The 22,869-nt window shown below is 45.3% G+C and overlaps 1 protein-coding gene across 5 annotated transcripts in view; it reads right to left on the minus strand.

Annotated features, from left to right (window-relative positions):
* STRBP (spermatid perinuclear RNA binding protein) overlaps nucleotides 1-22,354 on the minus strand; it is a 143,105-nt gene extending 120,751 nt beyond the window's left edge. For 2 of the 5 annotated variants that reach the window (XM_077283521.1, XM_077283517.1), the window contains exon 1: nucleotides 22,195-22,329. The gene's annotated coding sequence lies outside the window, so the exon portion shown is untranslated. Of the gene's footprint in view, nucleotides 1-13,308; nucleotides 13,402-22,194 lie in introns of those variants that run through there. The other 3 variants (XM_077283518.1, XM_077283520.1, XM_077283519.1) reach the window with 2 other exon arrangements.
* Between the last annotated feature and the right edge of the window lie 515 nt (nucleotides 22,355-22,869).

The following is a 22,869-nucleotide window of genomic DNA, read 5'->3' on the forward strand; positions in this document are numbered from 1 at the left end:
ATGTTACATTTACCCTCTCACGCAGATCATAAGGCAATGATATCGTGAAAGTCCCGCTTTCGTCCTTAAAGAGAATCTGTCAGCAGGTCTATATGTAATCTGATATTGGGGTAGAGACGCCAATGGCAGGGATGTATCACTTACTGGATTGTTGTGTCAATAAAATCAGTGTTTTATCAGGAGGAGATTATCACTACAGGACTAGGTGTCTTATGCCTACTAGTCAACTGCTGTGTAACCATGCCTCTATCACAGATTAGTCAATACATACAGTGTAATGGCCAATCAGTGGTGTGGGCGGGGTCATACAAGGTTCAACATTCTGAGCACCACACCCCCGTCACGGATTGGCCAGTACACTGGATGTATTGACTAATCAGTGTGTGGGCGGGGTTATACAAGGTTCAACATTTGAGCACTGCTGGATCTGTGGCAGATAAAACAAGGATTATATCAAAATGATGGCATGCAGACTAGCAAGTAACACATCGCTTGAATCTTGGTCTCGGCCCCTACATCATACTGCTCTCAGATTAACAGAGCACAGATTCTCTTTGAAGAACATCAACAGGTTGAAAATGGAAAAAAAAAGATTGAACACTTGCATCTGTATAATTTATTTTTGCAGAGCAAGCACAAAATCTGGTGAGGATCTCTTCTCAGAAAGGTGCCATGTGTAGGGGAGAGGGAGACGATTTTGTACAGTATCTGAATGGTAAGCGGAGCCTTGTGCTAAGATTTGGTCAGATTCAGGGCGAACAGATGAATTTTCCCATTTTGGTGTGTGGCTGGTCCAAATAATAAAAAGGGAGAAAGCCATTCCTTTATTTCTCTCATAAAAAAAAAAATCAACAAAAGGAGTACAAATGTAGTAAATTAATTCTCTTCTACATCCAAATGGGCAAGGAGTCCGAAAAACATAAATCAGATGAAAACATATCTGTAGTCTTCACTTTATGCAAAATATTATTTGTAAAGACAAAATAATCTTCTCCTGTGTATTGCGCTGAACACAACATCTCCTAATGGTTAATCTTCAAAGGGAAGACATAGCTGCACCTAAAGGGTAAATCTGCAAAAGCAGGACACTGCTGCTTGTAAAAGTAGTAGTCCGAGTCCATCACTACATACACAAAGTAGCCAACAGCAAAGATGAAGAGAAGACAAAGGATTTACCTCCACTTCTGCTCCAAAATACACAGGAATCCATCTTGCATTGCTCTTTATATAACATTCAGGAATTCCATTTTTTCTGCTCCATTATAGTAACAGAACTTATTTTAGGAATGGATCCGTTGTATGACGGCCAGGTTGTGCTGCCGAGAGCGATTTTTAAGCAATTTCACCTGACGAACGAGAGTTTTGCACCTTCACAGGTTGATTGGCACTCACTTTACCAGAACAAAGTAATGCTGCACCATACGCTATCTCTTCAGGAAAAAAAAATAAACCATCCGAGATGATTAAATTCAGATTTAAAACGAATATATATTTTTTTAATGCAACAAAAATCCTGTGCGATTGGAGAAATGACTGCATGCTGCGGATACAAATGGAATCTGCATCTCAGACAGTGATATTCGCTCTTCCAGTCCTCGCCGTTACAAGCAGGTCAGGACAGGACAAGGAGCAGATTAGTTATGGTTAATGTTCAGGGTCGGGGCCTGCAGAAAAACCTGGTAAATTGAATCGCTTTAAAATGGCCGCTCCATTCTGTGCAGTCAGCTAATAACTCGTTAACCCTTACTAACACATACAGCGGAAAGGACCCATCAATTAAGGCAAGCAGGGAGCACCACAAGGACACTTTGGTTTCCTTCTAGTTAGCTGCAGAGTAAAGACTGATTTTCAGCTTACACCCCACAGCGATCACATGCTGGACAAGTCTGGGGCATCTTTAGACTCATCTTATTTTACCACCGCTATTGGTTCGCTTTGTTTTCATCTAAACGTGAGAGTTCGGGTGCAGGTTAGGCCACTCTCCTTTCTTACAAAGCCACTCTCACTTGTCAACTCAAACTCCAGAAAAACCTGGCGTGAGACGCCTACGCCGGGGTTTTGGTGCAAAATGGAGCCACCATTCTGTAAATCTCCATCAAAGGGAAGACATAGCTGCACCTAAAGGGTAAATCTGCAAAAGCAGGACACTGCTACTTGTAAAAGTAGTAGTCAGAGTCCATCACTACATACACAAAAGTAGCCAACAGCAAAGATGAAGAGAAGACAAAGGATTTACCTCCACTTCTGCTCCAAAATACACAGGAATCCATCTTACATTGCTCTTTATATACCGTAACATTCAGGAATTCAATCTTTTCTGCTCCATTATATTAACAGAACTTATTGTGGAAATGGATATGTCATATGACATATAACACTTGGAATTCATTTTCAACACACAGAAGCAAGGCCCAGCAGCTTCTCCTCGCCCGCTGCCCTTAATTGACAGGTCTCTCACTTCGAGCATGAATTGGGAGAGACCAGTCACTCACTGGCAGCCGAGGACCCACCTGTCCAACTAGTCTCCCGTTTGGCTTCATACCAGCATCCTCCACTTCTTCCGGCTGCTGATTACATCCATAGGAGTGACTGGCTGCAGGGATCGCATGACGCAACAACCGGAATACAAGTGTTAGCAATTTAGCAGGGGGAGTCCAAGTAGTCGACAGTCCAAGAGCTGTAAATTTTTTTTCGACAGACATCACATCACAATGACAGATCTAGGACCAATGGTATTTAATTGCACTCATCAGCTGAGCCTCTCGCCCCCCCCCCCCCCCCCCCCCGGATGAAATCTGCTTGTGAAGAAAAGGAAAAAAAAATCTCAGCAAGCGCAGCTTTCTTCTGAATGTCGGAGGAGACACTGCCATTCAAGACAAAAAAAAAAAAACGGATCCCATTATGTTGAATGACCAGATATCCAAAGGTTAAGGTGCTGAAAGAGCAAACACTGGCACAATCTAGAGACAGGTATCTAGACCAGAGGTGTCAAACTGCATTCCTCAAGGGCCGCCAACAGGTCATGTTTTCAGGATTTCCTTGTATTGCACAGGTGATAATTTAATCACCTGCACAGAATGATTCCAGCACCTTGTGGAATGCTAAGGAAATCCTGAAAACATGACCTGTTGGCGGCCCTCGAGGAATGCAGTTTGACACCTCTGATCTAGACTCTTAGGATCATTATCACATATCACACACACATACATTGCTTATATAGCGCCATCATAATCCACAGCACTGTACAGATATCGTTACAATCTAAATTCACAATCAGCATGTTTGGGGGAAATCCACACAAAAACGGGGAGAACATACAAGCTCCTTGCAGATGTTGTCCTTGGTGGGATTTGAACTCAGGACCCCAGCGCTGCAAGGCTGCAGTGCCAACTACTGAGCCTCCAGACAGTGCCAACCACTGAGCCTCCAGACAGTGCCAACCACTGAGCCTCCAGACAGTGCCAACCACTGAGCCTCCAGACAGTGCCAACCACTGAGCCTCCAGACAGTGCCAACCACTGAGCCTCCAGACAGTGCCAACCACTGAGCCTCCAGACAGTGCTGCTGCCCACCCATGTTATGTCGCAGGGATGCAGCATTGCACGATAATTGGCTGCAGAACTCACATGATGTAGCATGTAATGAACCAGCCCTTTCAACTAGTTAAAGGGTTACAGGATATTTTTCTTCAGAAATTCTTTTAGTCTTTGCCTGATGAAGAGACCTGTGTAGTCTCGAAAGCTTGCAATTTGTTACCATCTTTTCAGTTAAGGCCCCGTCTCACATAGCGAGATCGCTAGCGAGATCGCTGCTGAGTCACAAGTTTTGTGACGCAACAGCGACCTCAGTAGCGATCTCGCTATGTGTGACACGTACCAGCGATCAGGCCCCTGCTGTGAGATCGCTGGTCGTTGAGGTCCCGCTGACATCGCTGAATCGGTGTGTGTGACACCGATCCAGCGATGTCTTCACTGGTAACCAGGGTAAACATCGGGTTACTAAGCGCAGGGCCGCGCTTAGTAACCCGATGTTTACCCTGGTTACCAGCGTAAATGTAAAAAAAAAAAAAAACAGTACATACTCACCATCTGTTGCCCGTCAGGTCCCTTGGCATCTGCTTCCTGCTCTGACTGAGCCGCCGTAAAGTGAGAGCACAGCAGTGACGTCACCGCTGCGCTCTCACTGTACGGCGGCTCAGTCAGAGCAGGAAGCAGACGCCAAGGGACCTGACGGGCAACAGATGGTGAGTATGTACTGTTTATGAGTATGTACTGTTTGTTTTTTTTTACATTTACGCTGGTAACCAGGGTAAACATCGGGTTACTAAGCGCGGCCCTGCACTTCGTAACCCGATGTTTACCCTGGTTACCCGGGTGCTGCAGGGGGACTTCGGCATCGTTGAAGACAGTTTCAACGATGCCGAAGTCGTTCCCCTGATCGTTGGTCGCTGGAGAGAGCTGTCTGTGTGACAGCTCCCCAGCGACCACACAGCGACCACACAGCGACGCTGCAGCGATCAGCATCGTTGTCTGTATCGCTGCAGCGTCGCTGTGTGAGACGGGGCCTTTAGCCATTAAAAGGTATCAACCACTGAGGACTCTCAATTCTAAATATTTCTCTATCTACTGGCTAACACGGTACCAAGATATATATCTTTCCTGTAACAGGATATTTTTCAGGCACCAACTGCAGGTCTGTTAACTGAAGTCAGTGAATAAAAAAAAAAAAAAACACACCTTCCTGCAAATCCAGAAGTTACATTTACATAAAGGTACTTTGTAAACTCATGTTGTGACTTTGTGACATCACTGCTGTAGAATCCTCTCTTAGCATTATTGTAAAGGGAAAAATATGTGATGACTTCTGCACAAAGAATTGACAGGCTGCAAATTGCAATATCGTGTCTCCCAAGAAAATTTCCATAACGTGTACTTAACTTGTACTGTATTCTACATGCAAATGCGTGAAGAAAACCTGTAGCAAACCCGCCACGCTTACATCCAGACATCCTCGTCACAGCTGACTAACCTACCATCATGGGATCTAGTCGTGGCAATGCACACCTTTGGGTCAAATTGTCGGTAGCACAAAACGTTTCCAATAACTTTGTCCAAGATCGGCTGACACTACCTTTATTTGGCACGATTGGCCAGTTCTGCGTTTCTTCATGCTAGTCACCAGTGGGACTGATCTCAAAGGACTGTATATTCTCTCACATGGGAGAAGTGCTAGGTGCCCAGGGGATATTACTTTCTGGAGCCAAACAAAACAGATGTTAAACATAAAACCGTGAACTTAAGGATCTGAAAACACGAAAATGTGTTAGAAAGTTGGAAAGATTTCTTGGCATCAAACCTATGAATGGAATTTTGTGAACACCTGTAAAATGTTACACAAGCTGGAAGAAACAATAAGGGCAGGCAACAGTTTCCTATATAGTTATGGGGGTCAACTACTACAAAAAGGTTATAGCGCACAGTTCTGGATAGGTATGCAAACATCTGATGGATGAGAAAAATCAGCGAGGACAAGTATCGCACACAATGCAATCTGGAGATTTACAGGAAAAAAAAAAACACAGGACACACAGTCTGTCATAGAGGGGCCTGCCGACATCTGACTACACATCTGCCAGCTGAAAGTATCATTTAACTTTAGGCAATAACTTAATATATTCTAGGTTTAAAGCATCAATTGCCCAATATCAAGTTACAAATCAATCTAGGTATGGGAGCAGGGCGAGCGATAATGGAGGACATCCTCATGTTAAAGTCCGCTCACTTATCCATCTGAAGCACCCAATGTGAAGTAAAGCATGATGGTGGGGAATTGCTATTTATGCAACTTCTGGACAGAGTTCATTTGGTTATCAGATGCATTTTCTAATATTTCTGATTTCAGACATATTGCATTAAAAAAAAAAAAAAAAAAAAGAAATAAACAGCTGCCTTAAAGGGAACCTGTCACGTTGAACACTGTCTGATCTGCATGCTCAGGAGTCCACTGGGCGGTCATACACTATATAACTATCAATCGCCTCAGTTATTTCAGATCTAAAAAAATTCTGTTGGCAGATGTGTCGGGCTCCCTATAATAATACACACTCATCAAGACGTATTGACAACAAACATCACCTGGAAGTGGCTTACACTATAAAACACAAGGCATATTGCATAGGTATTGTAAAATTGTGGAAATCAAAACCAGTAAATAAATATGCAATTAACAGCGAAGTTAATGTAATATCAAGGAAAAGAAAATAACATTCAACTTGGTAATAAGAAAAACCGCTTGTAAACAATCCTGCTGTTTGGCACCAGGAAAATCCCAGCACACAGGGAGGCCGTGTACTGGATGCAATTGCAGATCACTTACAGTAAATGTGTCAATCATCCGGAGCATCTTAAGCTGCTCAGAGCTAGCAAAATATACAACATCATCAAGATGTCTCTGTGAAGTTTGGACGGACGCAAAAGCAGTGAAGTGGCGCCCGTCGGATGAAAGGATTCCCATACACCACACACAATAGCAGGCTATGTAACATGACTATTATGCACATACACCATCACTGGCATATGGATCCACCATGCCTACAGCACGTCACCATAAACAATAGTAGGCTACATTACAAATCTATGGGTAAAGACACAGCAATAAATGGCTCTTGGCATCGGAAGTGTCATTGCTTCCCATTGTGATAGCAGAGCGGTTCATTATGGAGGCAGGAGCAGCTCAGCATTCCCTGGGGTCAGCCTCCCCCGTACATACGCTCATCTGTAATTGGATTATTACCAACAGCTCAAAAACTGTAGATTAGTCCATGAGCCAAGAACCAAATTTGACGATATCGGTACCAAGCGGAGTGACTAATTCTCTTTGGTATTTTTAGGTAGATGCATGTCTGTAGTTTATTTTTTGATATGATAGCCCTTACATATACGTAGCTTATTAACCCCTTCAGCCCTAGGCCTATTTGTACCCAAGTGCCTAAGCCAATCTGACCTGTGCCACTTCATGGGCTAATAACTTTGGAACGCTTTCACCTATCCAAGCCATTCTGAGATTGTTTTCTCGTGACATATTGTACTTCACGTCAGTGCTAAATGGGAGTCAATATATTTTACCTTTCTATATAAAAAAATGCTAAATATTCGGAAATTTTGGAAAAATCGGCAATTTTTTAACTTTGAAATTCTCTGCTTTTTACAAAAATACTGATACCCCCCATAATAGTTATTAATTTACACTCCCCACATGTTTACTTCATATTGGCATCATTTTGAAAATGAAACCTTATTGTTTTACGACGTAATAGGGCTTATAGTTTTATGCGCAATTTTTCACATTTACAGCAAAACCCACTTTTCAAAGGACCAAGTCACTTCTGAAGTCACTTTAAGGGGCTTACATAACAGAAACCACCCATAAATTACCCCATTTTGCAAACTACACCCCTCAAGCTGTTCAAAACTCATTTTTAAAAACTGTTAACCCTTTAGGTGTTCCACAGGAATTTTAGCATGAGCCAAGAACCAAATATGACGATATCGGTACCACCCGGAGTGACTAGATGTAGTATTTGTAACAAAATTTAATCCAAGTTATGTAAATACACACTGAACATGTCATGTGCATATATATATATATATATATATATATATATATATATATATATATATATATATTACTCCATAATATCTTCAACATCGGACTCTGAATCTGACTGTTGTTCTACTGGCTCGTCTTCAGTACCCTTGTTCTGGCATGTCTGTAATCTGCACATGTCTGTGCACTTCAGGCCATTGCTGAGGCAAGTACACTGAGGAAGTTCACATGACCGCACACACTTGCAGGACAGTAGCTGTATAATAGCTTCTGGTGCTGGTGCCCCTTGCATCCACTTGACAACAAGCTTTCCGTCGTTATCTATCATCCAACCGCAGTCTGTTGGGTTTGCAACCCATGGCTGGCTCTGCAGACTTCTCCTCCAGATCGCAGCCTGGTAGTTTGCACGCAGTGCATGCATGAAAAGGCAGTCCTGGCAAGGAGGGAGTTGACTTGACTCTACCACTCCACGTCTGGCACAGAACAGCTGATAACGGAGCCTGTTTACCTCAGTTGTTTGGGTAGTTGGCAGGTACATGTGGCAGGTGATTTCCTGTAACTTCTCAAAAAGTTCGGTAGACACTTCCCATGAACGACCAACTTCCTGAAAGGCATCCTGGTATGTCTTGTTCATCTTCAACTGCTTGAGTGTCGTCATCTTCCCACGGCCAGCGAATGCACTGACGGTGTCACAGCCTGTAAATGCATGCATACCAATCAATGAATCACATACGCTGCCTCCCAATGTTCGGCTCAGAGTGGTGATATCCAGGAATCTTGTCCGGTTCTGTGTACCGCATTTCTGGAACAGGTGGGATGGGATTTTGTGGCACATGCCCAGACACAGGACCATGACATCAGTATCCTCCGAAGTGATGATGACCGACTTGTAACCAGATTCTGCTGCATGAAGAGCATGGAGAAGGAGGCGTGTGTCTGCTTCTTCTTGATTTGACTTAAGGTCAGCAGCCTCTTCCCACTGTTCTTTGGTGATCTTAAAGCAGAGCTGCTCACATGTGACATACAGCTCCTTCTCCTCAAGCTTCTCCCTGTGGTGTTTCGCCTTCCATTCTTCTACCAGAAACTTTATGAGACTTGCCTTGTTGGAGGAACTACTTAGAAGCTTTTTCCACTGCTGGATGTTGTGCCCATGTTGAATGTTCTTGAAATGGATCCCTGTGCCTTCATATCTGTTGACTCTTTCTGTATCTTTGATGGATGTCTCCTTGTAGACGTCAAAGACAATATCAATGCGCTTGCTCTTAGCACCCTCATGGATAGCGCGACTCATTGCTGTGCCTGCTAGCTGGCCAAATGTTGCATTGTTTCCCTTCAGTTTCTGAACCAGGCTCATCCCATCAATGATGGTTGCAGAGGGCTCGGGGATCACTTCTGCAGGATGAGCATTCCTCTCCAACTCCCTTGCGAGGGCAGCCTTGTTGGTCTTGCGGATAGACCCATCACCATTGGCAAGTGCCCATGGCAATGGACCCAGGGGATGAGTCAAGACATCACTCATTTGTAGCTTTCTGTTCTCAGCTACAAGTATCATCTGGCCAAATAGGTTTCTGTCAGCCTTCAAAATTACCTCCTTGCCAAGACCTTGTCTGCGTGTCTTCATTTGGATGTTAGAGAACGTTTTAAGTTTGTTCTTCGTCATCTTGTCATGAAACAATGTAGTTGGCTTATCGGTACCCAAACGCTCATCCTTGAATGTTTGATATGCATCCTCTCCTATACTGTATGCCCCTTGAAGGTCTTTGGCTACATCTGGTGGTGCTACAGTCGCTGTTGACAAACTGATAAGTTCACCATTATGCTCTTTGTTGAAGGGGTTCACCCAACCTGTCTCCAGCAGTTGAACGAAAGATTGGACATCGGCTTCATCTCTTCTAATCCTAGACACCTGTAGGTCTGAATGGCTGAAGTCAGTATATTGTTGGCCTACCAGGGCCCTCAGCTGCCTCAAGTACATACTGCGGTACTCTGATGTCAGGTAGAACCTGGAAACAGCTCCAACTTTGAGGCTGAAGCCTTTTGTGCCCCCTGGTGTCTGGGTGTCTTTGTTGATTGTCTCTTCAATGGTCTGGTCCACAGGAATTCGTCCAAAAGGATTCTTGCTACCGATCTGGACCGAAAAGCCACCTTGCATGAAGTATTCATGGACCTCTGGGTGTTCTATGGGCAGCCGAGACATTGTGGCATAGTAATAGGTTAGGTATCGGGCATAGTTGACCTTGTCATAGGCAAAACACCATGGTATCATCTGTCGGATTGCTCCTAGGTGAAGCATCCAGTTGCCTTCTCTTGAAGCTCGAACCAGGGCCAGCATGGTCTCGACCATGTCCAAGTATGACATCCAGAATGCTGAGAGTTGTTCATTTCTGAGGGTCTCAAGATAAACTTGAAAGAGCTTCAGGGTAAGTGTGCAAGATTCATTATCCAAGAGCTTTTCGAAGGATCCCTGCGACACACTGATGCGAAAGTTTGTGAGGTTCTTCAGTGTTTCATCCAGATGGTGAAGGTCCCTTGCATGGTTTTCTTCTAGCCATGGAAGGAAGTTTTTCCATGCAAGCCTCATAAGTGCTTCATAGACCAGCTTGTGTAGTCTCACTGCTCTGAGAAGACCGGAGAGTCCTGTTCAGCACAGAACGTGTATGTGTCAGTGTGTGTGCGTGTGTTGGGGCACCTCAGGGTGTCTTCAAATGTGACATAGCCCCCTAGATTTCTTCCAGTAAAATTTGCACTCCAAAAGTCATTTGGCGCTCCTTCCCTTCCGAGGCCTGCCGTTCCCCAATACTGCAGTGTACGACAACATATCGGGTGTTGTTGTGTTCGGGAGAGATTGGTGAACAAATAGTGGGGTGCATTTTTTGCTGGTACACCTCTTAAAAATAAAAAAATGAGCCTAAAATGACACCTTCATGTAAAAAATGCACTTTTTCCATTTTCTCAACCAAGTGTTTCCAACTACTGTGAAACACTGGTTGGGTCAAAGTGGTCACTATACCCCCTAAAAGATTCCTTGGGGGTGTAGTTTCCAAAATAGGGTCACTTTTTGGGGTTTCCACTGTGGGGGTACCTCAGGCAGCCTTCAAATGTGACATGGCCCCCTAGATTTCTTCCAGTGAATCCGCCACCCAAAAACCACATAGCGCTCCTTCCGTGTTGAGCTGTGCTGTGTGCCCATACTTTAGTTTACGAGTACATGTGGGGTGTTTCTATAAACTGCAGAATTAGGGTAACCAAGTTTGGGTTTGCCGTTAACCCTTGCTAGGTTGCAGGTAAAATTGGATTACAATGTAATATCTGGAAAAAAAATGAAATTTTGAAATTTCGCCTTCATTCTGCTAAAATTCCTGTGGAACACCTAAAGGGTTAACAGTTTTTAAAAATGAGTTTTGAACAGCTTGAGGGGTGTAGTTTGCAAAATGGGGTAATTTATGGGTGGTTTCTGTTATGTAAGCCCCTTAAAGTGACTTCAGAAGTGACTTGGTCCTTTGAAAAGTGGGTTTTGCTGTAAATGTGAAAAATTGCGCATAAAACTATAAGCCCTATTACGTCGTAAAACAATAAGGTTTCATTTTCAAAATGATGCCAATATGAAGTAAACATGTGGGGAGTGTAAATTAATAACTATTATGGGGGGTATCAGTATTTTTGTAAAAAGCAGAGAATTTCAAAGTTAAAAAATTGCCGATTTTTCCAAAATTTCCGAATATTTAGCATTTTTTTATATAGAAAGGTAAAATATATTGACTCCCATTTAGCACTGACGTGAAGTACAATATGTCACGAGAAAACAATCTCAGAATGGCTTGGATAGGTGAAAGCGTTCCAAAGTTATTAGCCCATGAAGTGGCACAGGTCAGATTGGCTTAGGCACTTGGGTACAAATAGGCCTAGGGCTGAAGGGGTTAATAAGCTACGTATATGTAAGGGCTATCATATCAAAAAATAAACTACAGACATGCATCTACCTAAAAATACCAAAGAAAATTAGTCACTCCGGGTGGTACCGATATCTGGCCCGGCTCATGGACTAGATCTCCTAAAAAAAAGGTGCATAATTCAGCTGTATTGCCTGTAGTCTTCCTCTGCGACTTTACCATACGATTACAGGATTTCTGGGCTACAGGATCATACAATGGCCACATTATACAGCTTAATAAGAAATTTGGCAGCGGGGCTGCAGCTCCTTAATGTGCTATCTGTACTATAACCCCAGACACCTATTACTAATGTAATGCGCTCCCTATAAAACGGACCGGCAGAGGATCTGCGCTCTGCTCCCACAGAATTACACATCTCCGGGGAGAAGAAAGTAAATAACAGCCTCGCGAGCACTGGGCACCACAAGCCTGCATTTTAAGCAATGGAAACATACAGGATACAAAGTCTCAGGGATAAAGAGATAAGACAAAACTGACAACTGGAGAGGACTGAAAAACAGGCAAGACCAATAATAAAGAGAAAACAAGTTAGAAAAAAAAAGCCACTACCATTCTGGTCGGGTTACTAATTCATTACATATCAAAAGGAGGATCAGTAAGTGCAGCTCATTCCAAACCCAAACTTACAAAACCGCCTGGATCAGTCTGTCAACCTCTTACATCCGCTGTCAGCAGCAAATCTTCAGTATGACTTATCCCCACAGAAGAGGATACATTTAGCATGACGTACGCCCACAAGAGCAGGTACACGTTCAGTTCAACAAATCCCCACAAGAGCAGGTGTACATTTAGGACAAAGTATGCACAGAGGAGCGCGTTAACACTTTAAAAAGTATGCACGCTTAGCAAGACGTATGCCCATAGGAGCGTGTGCAGGCTTAGCAAAATGTATGCCCATAGGAGCGTGGGCACGCTTAGTAAGACGTATGCCCATAGGAGCGTGTGCAGGCTTAGCAAAACGTATGCCCACAGGAGTGTGGGCACGCTTAGTAAGACGTATGCCCATAGGAGCGTGTGTATCCTTAGCAAGACGTATGCCCATAGGAGTGCGTGCACGCTTAGTAAGACATGCGCCGATAGGAGTGTGCGGGCTTAGCAAGACGTATGCCCATAGGAGCTTGTGCAGGCTTAGCAAAACATATGCCCATAGGACCGTGGGCACGCTTAGTGGGAAGTATGCCCACAGGAGCACACACACACACACACACACACACACACACACACACACACGTAGCAAGAAGCATATCCGCAGGAGCATGTACACATTTAGTAAGAAGCATCCCCATAGGAGAACATACACATGAAGCATGCCCACAGGAGCATGTACATGTTTAGTAAGAAGCATGCCCATAGGAGCACATACACATGAAGCATGCCCACAGGAGCATGTACACATTTAGTAAAAATCAGGACCATGGCGAGTACACGTTTAGTAAGAAGCATGCCTACAGGAGCGCATACACACGTAAAAATCACAAGTTGCATTAACAACTTCAAAGACGACAAATGAGCTCGCAGACCATTAACACCATGAGAACTAAGAAACAGTAAGTCCAGTAAATGTAACAGTAGAAAAAGGCAATTACTGTAAATATTTACAAATGAGTAAACATTGTAACAGAGACAGACCACACAAGGAGAACACAAGAAGAGCATAGGTACGCGGAGCAGTGGAAGACCCCACCGGCCGATCTCAGGTCTGACACATAATAATTGGTTTCCATCACCCTCACGACCACAGAGCGGGTACCTGGGCTTCATTTTCCATTCATTCTTGCAGTTCCTCCCAGCACAGTCTGTCCCGCAGCAGCAACGTGAGAAACTGACTGGAGTCTGAGGGACACCATCTGGCAGACCTGCTGGGGGGAGCAGCGCGCATGTGCAGCAGCCAGAACAAATCCCTATTCATCAAGAGGTGCTCAAAAGAAGGAGCCCAAGCAAACAAGTCTGGACCATGGCGGGCCGAACACTCACCACAATGCACATGTAATGGAGAGCTGCTGTGTGCACGACACTGGAGCTGCTCCACATCTCAGAAGTGTCGCTGCTGCACATACAACCTGCTGCCATCCATGTCAACGCAGAAAACTACAGCTGGAAACCAGGGATTTGAGAGCAGATCATCAGCAGCCATGACAACATTATCCAACAGCAACAAAAGTGTGCAAACACCACAAACCGCAGAAAGCAAGAAGTACAGAAGTGCGATGGATGGAGAAATATGGCCGATTATCCATTTCTTGTTACCCTACAACTGTTTACAATAGTCCATATTCACAATAGATCTAATTTCCTTTACAGTATTTTTTTTATTTTACGGCAGGATATATATGTATCTCCGCGAATCAGTCTGGAAAATCACATGAGAATTTCAACATAAATAACACAATTATTTCTTTGCCAGAGAATCACGGATTTGTATTTTAAGAGCATTTTCTCAAGACTTCCAAACTCCCAACCCTAAGGCCCCATTCACACGTCAGTATTTTCCATGTACACAAAAAAAGGCCCTTTTTTTTTTTTTTTTTTTTAAATCAGACTCATCATTTTTTAATACATGAAGATGTGGGGAAAAAAAAAAAAAAAAATTTTCTCCACCTCCTATGTGACAAATCTAAAAATTGTTTGGTATAGAAAATGTTCAGCACAGCCTAATGGGGGAGGTGCATAGATATAGGCTCCCAAACCTTAATACGTGAAATAGTTATAACTAGCACACTCCAGCAGATGTGATGCAAAAGGGGCGTTTAATATACATACAGTAGTCACAAACGTTTCGGTCTGCAAAGGACCTTCATCAGTGTGCTAATTGCAGCGAGAGTGGTAGACATAGTAGAACCCCGGTAGGAATTAATTTGCAAAACTGTAGCACTGAGAGGATTGCTGAATGTGTGCGCTTTATAATGGGGATACACTGGGTCATGACGCCAAACACTGCCATGTGCTGCTGCTATATTGCAGTTGACCAGGGGTGCATTACAACCCTAGGGCAAGTCAAGTTTTGCAAAACAACTGCATCACTGTGCAGTTTAGCAGTAGAACGAAGCAGCCCTGGGCACGGCCAAAGTCGTCAGGAAGACCCTGCTTTAAAGGGACTCTGTCACCTGAATTTGGAGGGAACAATTTTCAGACATAGGGGCGGGGTTTTCGGGTGTTTGATTCACCCTTTCCTTATCCGCTGGCTGCAATATTGGATTGAAGTTCATTCTGTCCTCCATAGTTCACGCCTGCGTAAGGCAAGATTTCCTTGTGCAGGCATGTACTACGGAGGACAGAGAATGAACTTCAATCCAATATTGCAGCCAGCGGGTAAGGAAAGGGTGAATCAAACACCGGAAAACCCCGCCCCTATGGCTGAAAATTGTTCCCTCCAAATTCAGGTGACAGAGTCCCTTTAAAGAGTGACTAAACTTTGCACATACCTCCTCAAATTTGGCAGACCCTTTAATTGCCTGCAGACAACTCAGAAAACAGGAGAGAACGAATCCTGTCTGAGGGTGCGCACACGGGGATACGGATTCAACAGCAAGCACAGGATTTGTAAAGGTGACTGTTCACAATTAAAAGTACTAAAGCACCAGTGTTATCAGGCAAGAAAGGGTTACAGCAAAGCAGCATTTCTACTGCAAGGTGACTGCTCAGTACCAAGTGACCCAGCAGAGATAAGGACAGGGAGGAAGAAGAGCACAGATGAGCACAGATGTCACTGGGCACCTACTACTACAGCACAGGAGCTGTGTACACTATACTATATACAGCCGCACATCACTACAGCACAGGAGCTGTGTACACTACACTATATACAGCTGCACATCACTACAGCACAGGAGCTGTGTACACTACACTATATACAGCCGCACATCACTACAGCACAGGAGCTGTGTACACTACACTATATACAGCTGTACATCACTACAGCACAGGAGCTGTGTACACTACACTATATACAGCTGCACATCACTACAGCACAGGAGCTGTGTACACTACACTATATACAGCTGCACACCACTACAGCACAGGAGCTGTGTACACTACACTATATACAGCTGCACATCACTACAGCACAGGAGCTGTGTACACTACACTATATACAGCCGCACATCACTACAGCACAGGAGCTGTGTACACTACACTATATACAGCCGCACATCACTACAGCACAGGAGCTGTGTACACTACACTATATACAGCTGTACATCACTACAGCACAGGAGCTGTGTACACTACACTATATACAGCTGCACATCACTACAGCACAGGAGCTGTGTACACTACACTATATACAGCTGCACATCACTACAGCACAGGAGCTGTGTACACTACACTATATACAGCTGCACATCACTACAGCACAGGAGCTGTGTACACTACACTATATACAGCTGCACATCACTACAGCACAGGAGCTGTGTACACTACACTATATACAGCTGCACATCACTACAGCACAGGAGCTGTGTACACTACACTATATACAGCCGCACATCACTACAGCACAGGAGCTGTGTACACTACACTATATACAGCTGCACATCACTACAGCACAGGAGCTGTGTACACTACACTATATAAAGCCTCATCAATACAGCACAGGAGCTGTGTACACTACACTATATAAAGCCTCATCACTACAGCACAGGAGCTGTGTACACTATATACAGCCTCATCACTACAGCACAGGAGCTGTGTACACTATACTATATACAGCCTCACATCACTACGGCACAGGAGCTGTGTACACTATATACAGCCCCACATCACAGGAGCTGTGTACACTACACTGTGTACAGCCCTACACCATTACAGCACAGGAGCTGTGTACCCTACACTACATACAGCCCCACATCACTACAGCAGAGGAGCTGTGTACACTATATACAGCCTCATCACTACAGCACAGGAGCTGTGTACACTACACTATATACAGCCGCACATCACAGGAGCTGTGTACACTATATACAGCCCCACATCACTACAGCACAGGAACTGTGTACACTATATACAGCCCCACATCACTACAGCACAGGAACTGTGTACACTATACACAGCCCCACATCACTACAGCACAGGAGCTGTGTACACTACACTATACACAGCCACACATCACTACAGCACAGGAGCTGTGTACACTACACTATATACAGCCGCACATCACTACAGCACAGGAGCGGTGTACACTACACTATATACAGCCTCATCACTACAGCACAGGAGCTGTGTACACTACACTATATACAGCCGCACATCACTACATCACTACAGCACAGGAGCTGTATACACTATATACAGCCCCACATCACAGGAGCTGTGTACACTACACTGTGTACAGCCCTACACCATTACAGCACAGGAGCTGTGTACCCTACACTATATACAGCCGCACATCACAGGAGCTGTGTACACTATATACAGCCCCACATCACTACAGCACAGGAACTGTGTACACTATACACAGCCCCACATCACTACAGTACAGGAGCTGTGTACACTACACTATATACAGCCTCACATCACTACAGCACAGTAGCCGTGTACACTACACTATATACAGCCTCATCACTACAGCACAGGAGCTGTATACACTATATACAGCCCCACATCACTACAGCACAGGAACTGTGTACAATATACACAGCCCCACATCACTACAGCACAGGAACTGTGTACAATATACACAGCCCCACATCACTACAGCACAGGAGCTGTGTACACTATACTATATACAGCCTCACATCACTACGGCACAGGAGCTGTGTACACTATATACAGCCCCAGATCACAGGAGCTGTGTACACTACACTGTGTACAGCCCTACACCATTACAGCACAGGAGCTGTGTACCCTACACTATATACAGCCGCACATCACAGGAGCTGTGTACACTATATACAGCCCCACATCACTACAGCACAGGAACTGTGTACACTATACACAGCCCCACATCACTACAGTACAGGAGCTGTGTACACTACACTATATACAGCCTCACATCACTACAGCACAGTAGCCGTGTACACTACACTATATACAGCCTCATCACTACAGCACAGGAGCTGTATACACTATATACAGCCCCACATCACTACAGCACAGGAACTGTGTACAATATACACAGCCCCACATCACTACAGCACAGGAGCTGTGTACACTATACTATATACAGCCTCACATCACTACGGCACAGGAGCTGTGTACACTATATACAGCCCCAGATCACAGGAGCTGTGTACACTACACTGTGTACAGCCCTACACCATTACAGCACAGGAGCTGTGTACCCTACACTATATACAGCCCCACATCACAGGAGCTGTGTACACTATATACAGCCCCACATCACTACAGCACAGGAGCTGTGTACACTATATACAGCCTCATCACTACAGCACAGGAGCTGTGTACACTACACTATATACAGCCGCACATCACAGGAGCTGTGTACACTATATACAGCCCCACATCACTACAGCACAGGAACTGTGTATACTATATACAGCCCCACATCACTACAGCACAGGAGCTGTGTACACTACACTATACACAGCCCCACATCACTACAGCACAGGAGCTGTGTACACTACACTACATAAAGCCTCATCACTACAGCACAGGAGCTGTGTACACTATATACAGCCTCATCACTACAGCACAGGAGCTGTGTACACTATACTATATACAGCCTCACATCACTACAGCACAGGAGCTGTGTACACTATATACAGCCCCACATCACAGGAGCTGTGTACACTACACTGTGTACAGCCCTACACCATTACAGCACAGGAGCTGTGTACCCCACACTATATACAGCCCCACATCACTACAGCACAGGAGCTGTGTACACTATATACAGCCTCATCACTACAGCACAGGAGCTGTGTACACTACACTATATACAGCCGCACATCACAGGAGCTGTGTACACTATATACAGCCCCACATCACTACAGCACAGGAACTGTGTACACTATACACAGCCCCACATCACTAGAGCACAGGAGCTGTGTACACTACACTATATACAGCCTCATCACTACAGCACAGGAGCTGTATACACTATATACAGCCCCACATCACTACAGCACAGGAACTGTGTACACTATACACAGCCCCACATCACTACAGCACAGGAGCTGTTTACACTACACTATATACAGCCTCACATCACTACAGCACAGGAACTGTGTACACAACACTATATACAGCCTCACATCACTACAGCACAGGAGCTGTGTAAACTATATACAGCCCCACATCACTACAGCACAGGAGCTGTGTACACTATATACAGCCCCACATCACTACAGCACAGGAGCTGTGTACACTATATACAGCCCCACATCACTACAGCACAGGAGCTGTGTACACTATATACAGCCCCACATCACTACAGCAAAGGAGCTGTGTACACTATTTACAGCCTCACATCACTACAGCACAGGAGCTGTGTACACTACACTATATACAGCCACACCACTACAGCACAGGAGCTGTGTACACTACACTATATACAGCCACACCACTACAGCACAGGAGCTGTGTACACTACACTATATACAGCCACACATCACTACAGCACAGGAGCTGTGCACACTACACTATATACTGCACATTACAGGCGCTGTGCACACTACACTATATACTGCACATTACAGGCGCTGTGCACACTACACTATATACTGCACATTACAGGCGCTGTGCACACTACACTATATAGTGCACATTACAGGCGCTGTGCACACTACACTATATACTGCACATTACAGGCGCTGTGCACACTACACTATATAGTGCACATTACAGGCGCTGTGCACACTACACTATATACTGCACATTACAGGCGCTGTGCACACTACACTATATACTGCACATTACAGGCGCTGTGCACACTACACTATATACTGCACATTACAGGCGCTGTGCACACTACACTATATACTGCACATTACAGGCGCTGTGCACACTACACTATATACTGCACATTACAGGCGCTGTGCACACTACACTATATAGTGCACATTACAGGCGCTGTGCACACTACACTATATAGTGCACATTACAGGCGCTGTGCACACTACACTATATAGTGCACATTACAGGCGCTGTGCACACTACACTATATAGTGCACATTACAGGCGCTGTGCACACTACACTATATAGTGCACATTACAGGCGCTGTGCACACTACACTATATAGTGCACATTACAGGCGCTGTGCACACTACACTATATACTGCACATTACAGGCGCTGTGCACACTACACTATATACTGCACATTAGAGGCGCTGTGCACACTACACTATATAGTGCACATTACAGGCGCTGTGCACACTACACTATATACTGCACATTACAGGCGCTGTGCACACTACACTATATACTGCACATTACAGGCGCTGTGCACACTACACTATATACTGCACATTACAGGCGCTGTGCACACTACACTATATACTGTACATTACAGGCGCTGTGCACACTACACTATATACTGCACATTACAGGCGCTGTGCACACTACACTATATACTGCACATTAGAGGCGCTGTGCACACTACACTATATACTGCACATTACAGGCGCTGTGCACACTACACTATATACTGCACATTACAGGCGCTGTGCACACTACACTATATACTGCACATTAGAGGCGCTGTGCACACTACACTATATAGTGCACATTACAGGCGCTGTGCACACTACACTATATAGTGCACATTACAGGCGCTGTGCACACTACACTATATACTGCACATTACAGGCGCTGTGCACACTACACTATATACTGCACATTACAGGCGCTGTGCACATTACACTATATACTGCACATTACAGGCGCTGTGCACACTACACTATATAGTGCACATTACAGGCGCTGTGCACACTACACTATATACTGCACATTACAGGCGCTGTGCACACTACACTATATAGTGCACATTACAGGCGCTGTGCACACTACACTATATAGTGCACATTACAGGCGCTGTGCACACTACACTATATAGTGCACATTACAGGCGCTGTGCACACTACACTATATAGTGCACATTACAGGCGCTGTGCACACTACACTATATAGTGCACATTACAGGCGCTGTGCACACTACACTATATAGTGCACATTACAGGCGCTGTGCACACTACACTATATACTGCACATTACAGGCGCTGTGCACACTACACTATATACTGCACATTAGAGGCGCTGTGCACACTACACTATATAGTGCACATTACAGGCGCTGTGCACACTACACTATATACTGCACATTACAGGCGCTGTGCACACTACACTATATACTGCACATTACAGGCGCTGTGCACACTACACTATATACTGCACATTACAGGCGCTGTGCACACTACACTATATACTGTACATTACAGGCGCTGTGCACACTACACTATATACTGCACATTACAGGCGCTGTGCACACTACACTATATACTGCACATTAGAGGCGCTGTGCACACTACACTATATACTGCACATTACAGGCGCTGTGCACACTACACTATATACTGCACATTACAGGCGCTGTGCACACTACACTATATACTGCACATTAGAGGCGCTGTGCACACTACACTATATAGTGCACATTACAGGCGCTGTGCACACTACACTATATAGTGCACATTACAGGCGCTGTGCACACTACACTATATACTGCACATTACAGGCGCTGTGCACACTACACTATATACTGCACATTACAGGCGCTGTGCACATTACACTATATACTGCACATTACAGGCGCTGTGCACACTACACTATATAGTGCACATTACAGGCGCTGTGCACACTACACTATATAGTGCACATTACAGGCGCTGTGCACACTACACTATATACTGCACATTACAGGCGCTGTGCACATTACACTATATACTGCACATTACAGGCGCTGTGCACACTACACTATATAGTGCACATTACAGGCGCTGTGCACACTACACTATATACTGCACATTACAGGCGCTGTGCACACTACACTATATACTGCACATTACAGGCGCTGTGCACACTACACTATATACTGCACATTACAGGCGCTGTGCACACTACACTATATAGTGCACATTACAGGCGCTGTGCACACTACACTATATACTGCACATTACAGGCGCTGTGCACACTACACTATATAGTGCACATTACAGGCGCTGTGCACACTACACTATATACTGCACATTAGAGGCGCTGTGCACACTACACTATATACTGCACATTACAGGCGCTGTGCACACGGAGCGGCAGGCTGTGAGGGGCGGCATGTCCCGGGGTCGCTCTCCAGCATCACTCCCCGGCAGCCCCGCACATGAGGGGATGCTCTCCGCACAAAGGGTCGCAGTAAGTTCTGCAGCGGACGCTCCGCCACACGCGCATCCCCAGCACACGGGAGGACGGGGGATGCGGATGGCGCAGAGGAGCCGCTGACAGGTCGTAATGCGCCCGTCCCCGCTGCTCCCCTCACACGGTGCCCGGACTGCCGCGGATGCCCGCACTCCGGACAACTCTCCGCACAGGCTATCCGCAGCCTCACGCCTCCCCGGCAGAGGCTCAGACCCCAGTCCCCGCGGAATTCCCCCCCGCCCCGGTAACCTCCTCGCCGCAGCACTAGTTACCGGTCTCCCGGTGATGCTCCGCCGCCGCCTCCTCCTTATCCTCTTCACACACCAAGCAGGGCGCGATCCCAGCGCCGAGCACGTGACAGCGCTAATTGCTCTGATTGGTCCCCAAGCCTCCTGCAGCACCGCCCCCTCCTCCTGCACCTGAGGGGAGCGCGCACTGAGCTCGCGCACTGGGCAGGCACCTGAGCGGGGGAGCGCGCCTGACGGACGAGAACGAGCCTGCACCTGAGGGAGCGCTGCCGCCTGTGCCGCCGCCTGTACCGCCGCCGCTGCTCGTCGTAGGATCGCTCCATTACCACAGTCACTGGCGGCGACTAATGATGTGTCCGTGCGGTGTCCGGTCACAGCATGTGTAGGGTCAGGGGGCTGTGCAGGCGGGAGTCTACAGGAGTGTATACACTGTGTGTGTCTATAGACGGTATATAGCGTATGTATATATATACACGACTGTGTGTATATATATATGTCTATACAGTATCTGTCATAAGTGAGTACACCCTATATATATATATGTCTATACAGTATCTGACATAAGTGAGTACACCCTATATATATATATATATATATATATATATATATATATATATATATATATATATATACAGTATCTGACATAAGTGAGTACACCCCTCTCATTTTTGTAAACATTTTCTATCTTTTCATGGGACA

The sequence above is a fragment of the Ranitomeya variabilis genome, chromosome 2 (assembly GCF_051348905.1).
Source record: "Ranitomeya variabilis isolate aRanVar5 chromosome 2, aRanVar5.hap1, whole genome shotgun sequence".
In the NCBI taxonomy this organism is placed as follows: domain Eukaryota; kingdom Metazoa; phylum Chordata; class Amphibia; order Anura; family Dendrobatidae; genus Ranitomeya; species Ranitomeya variabilis.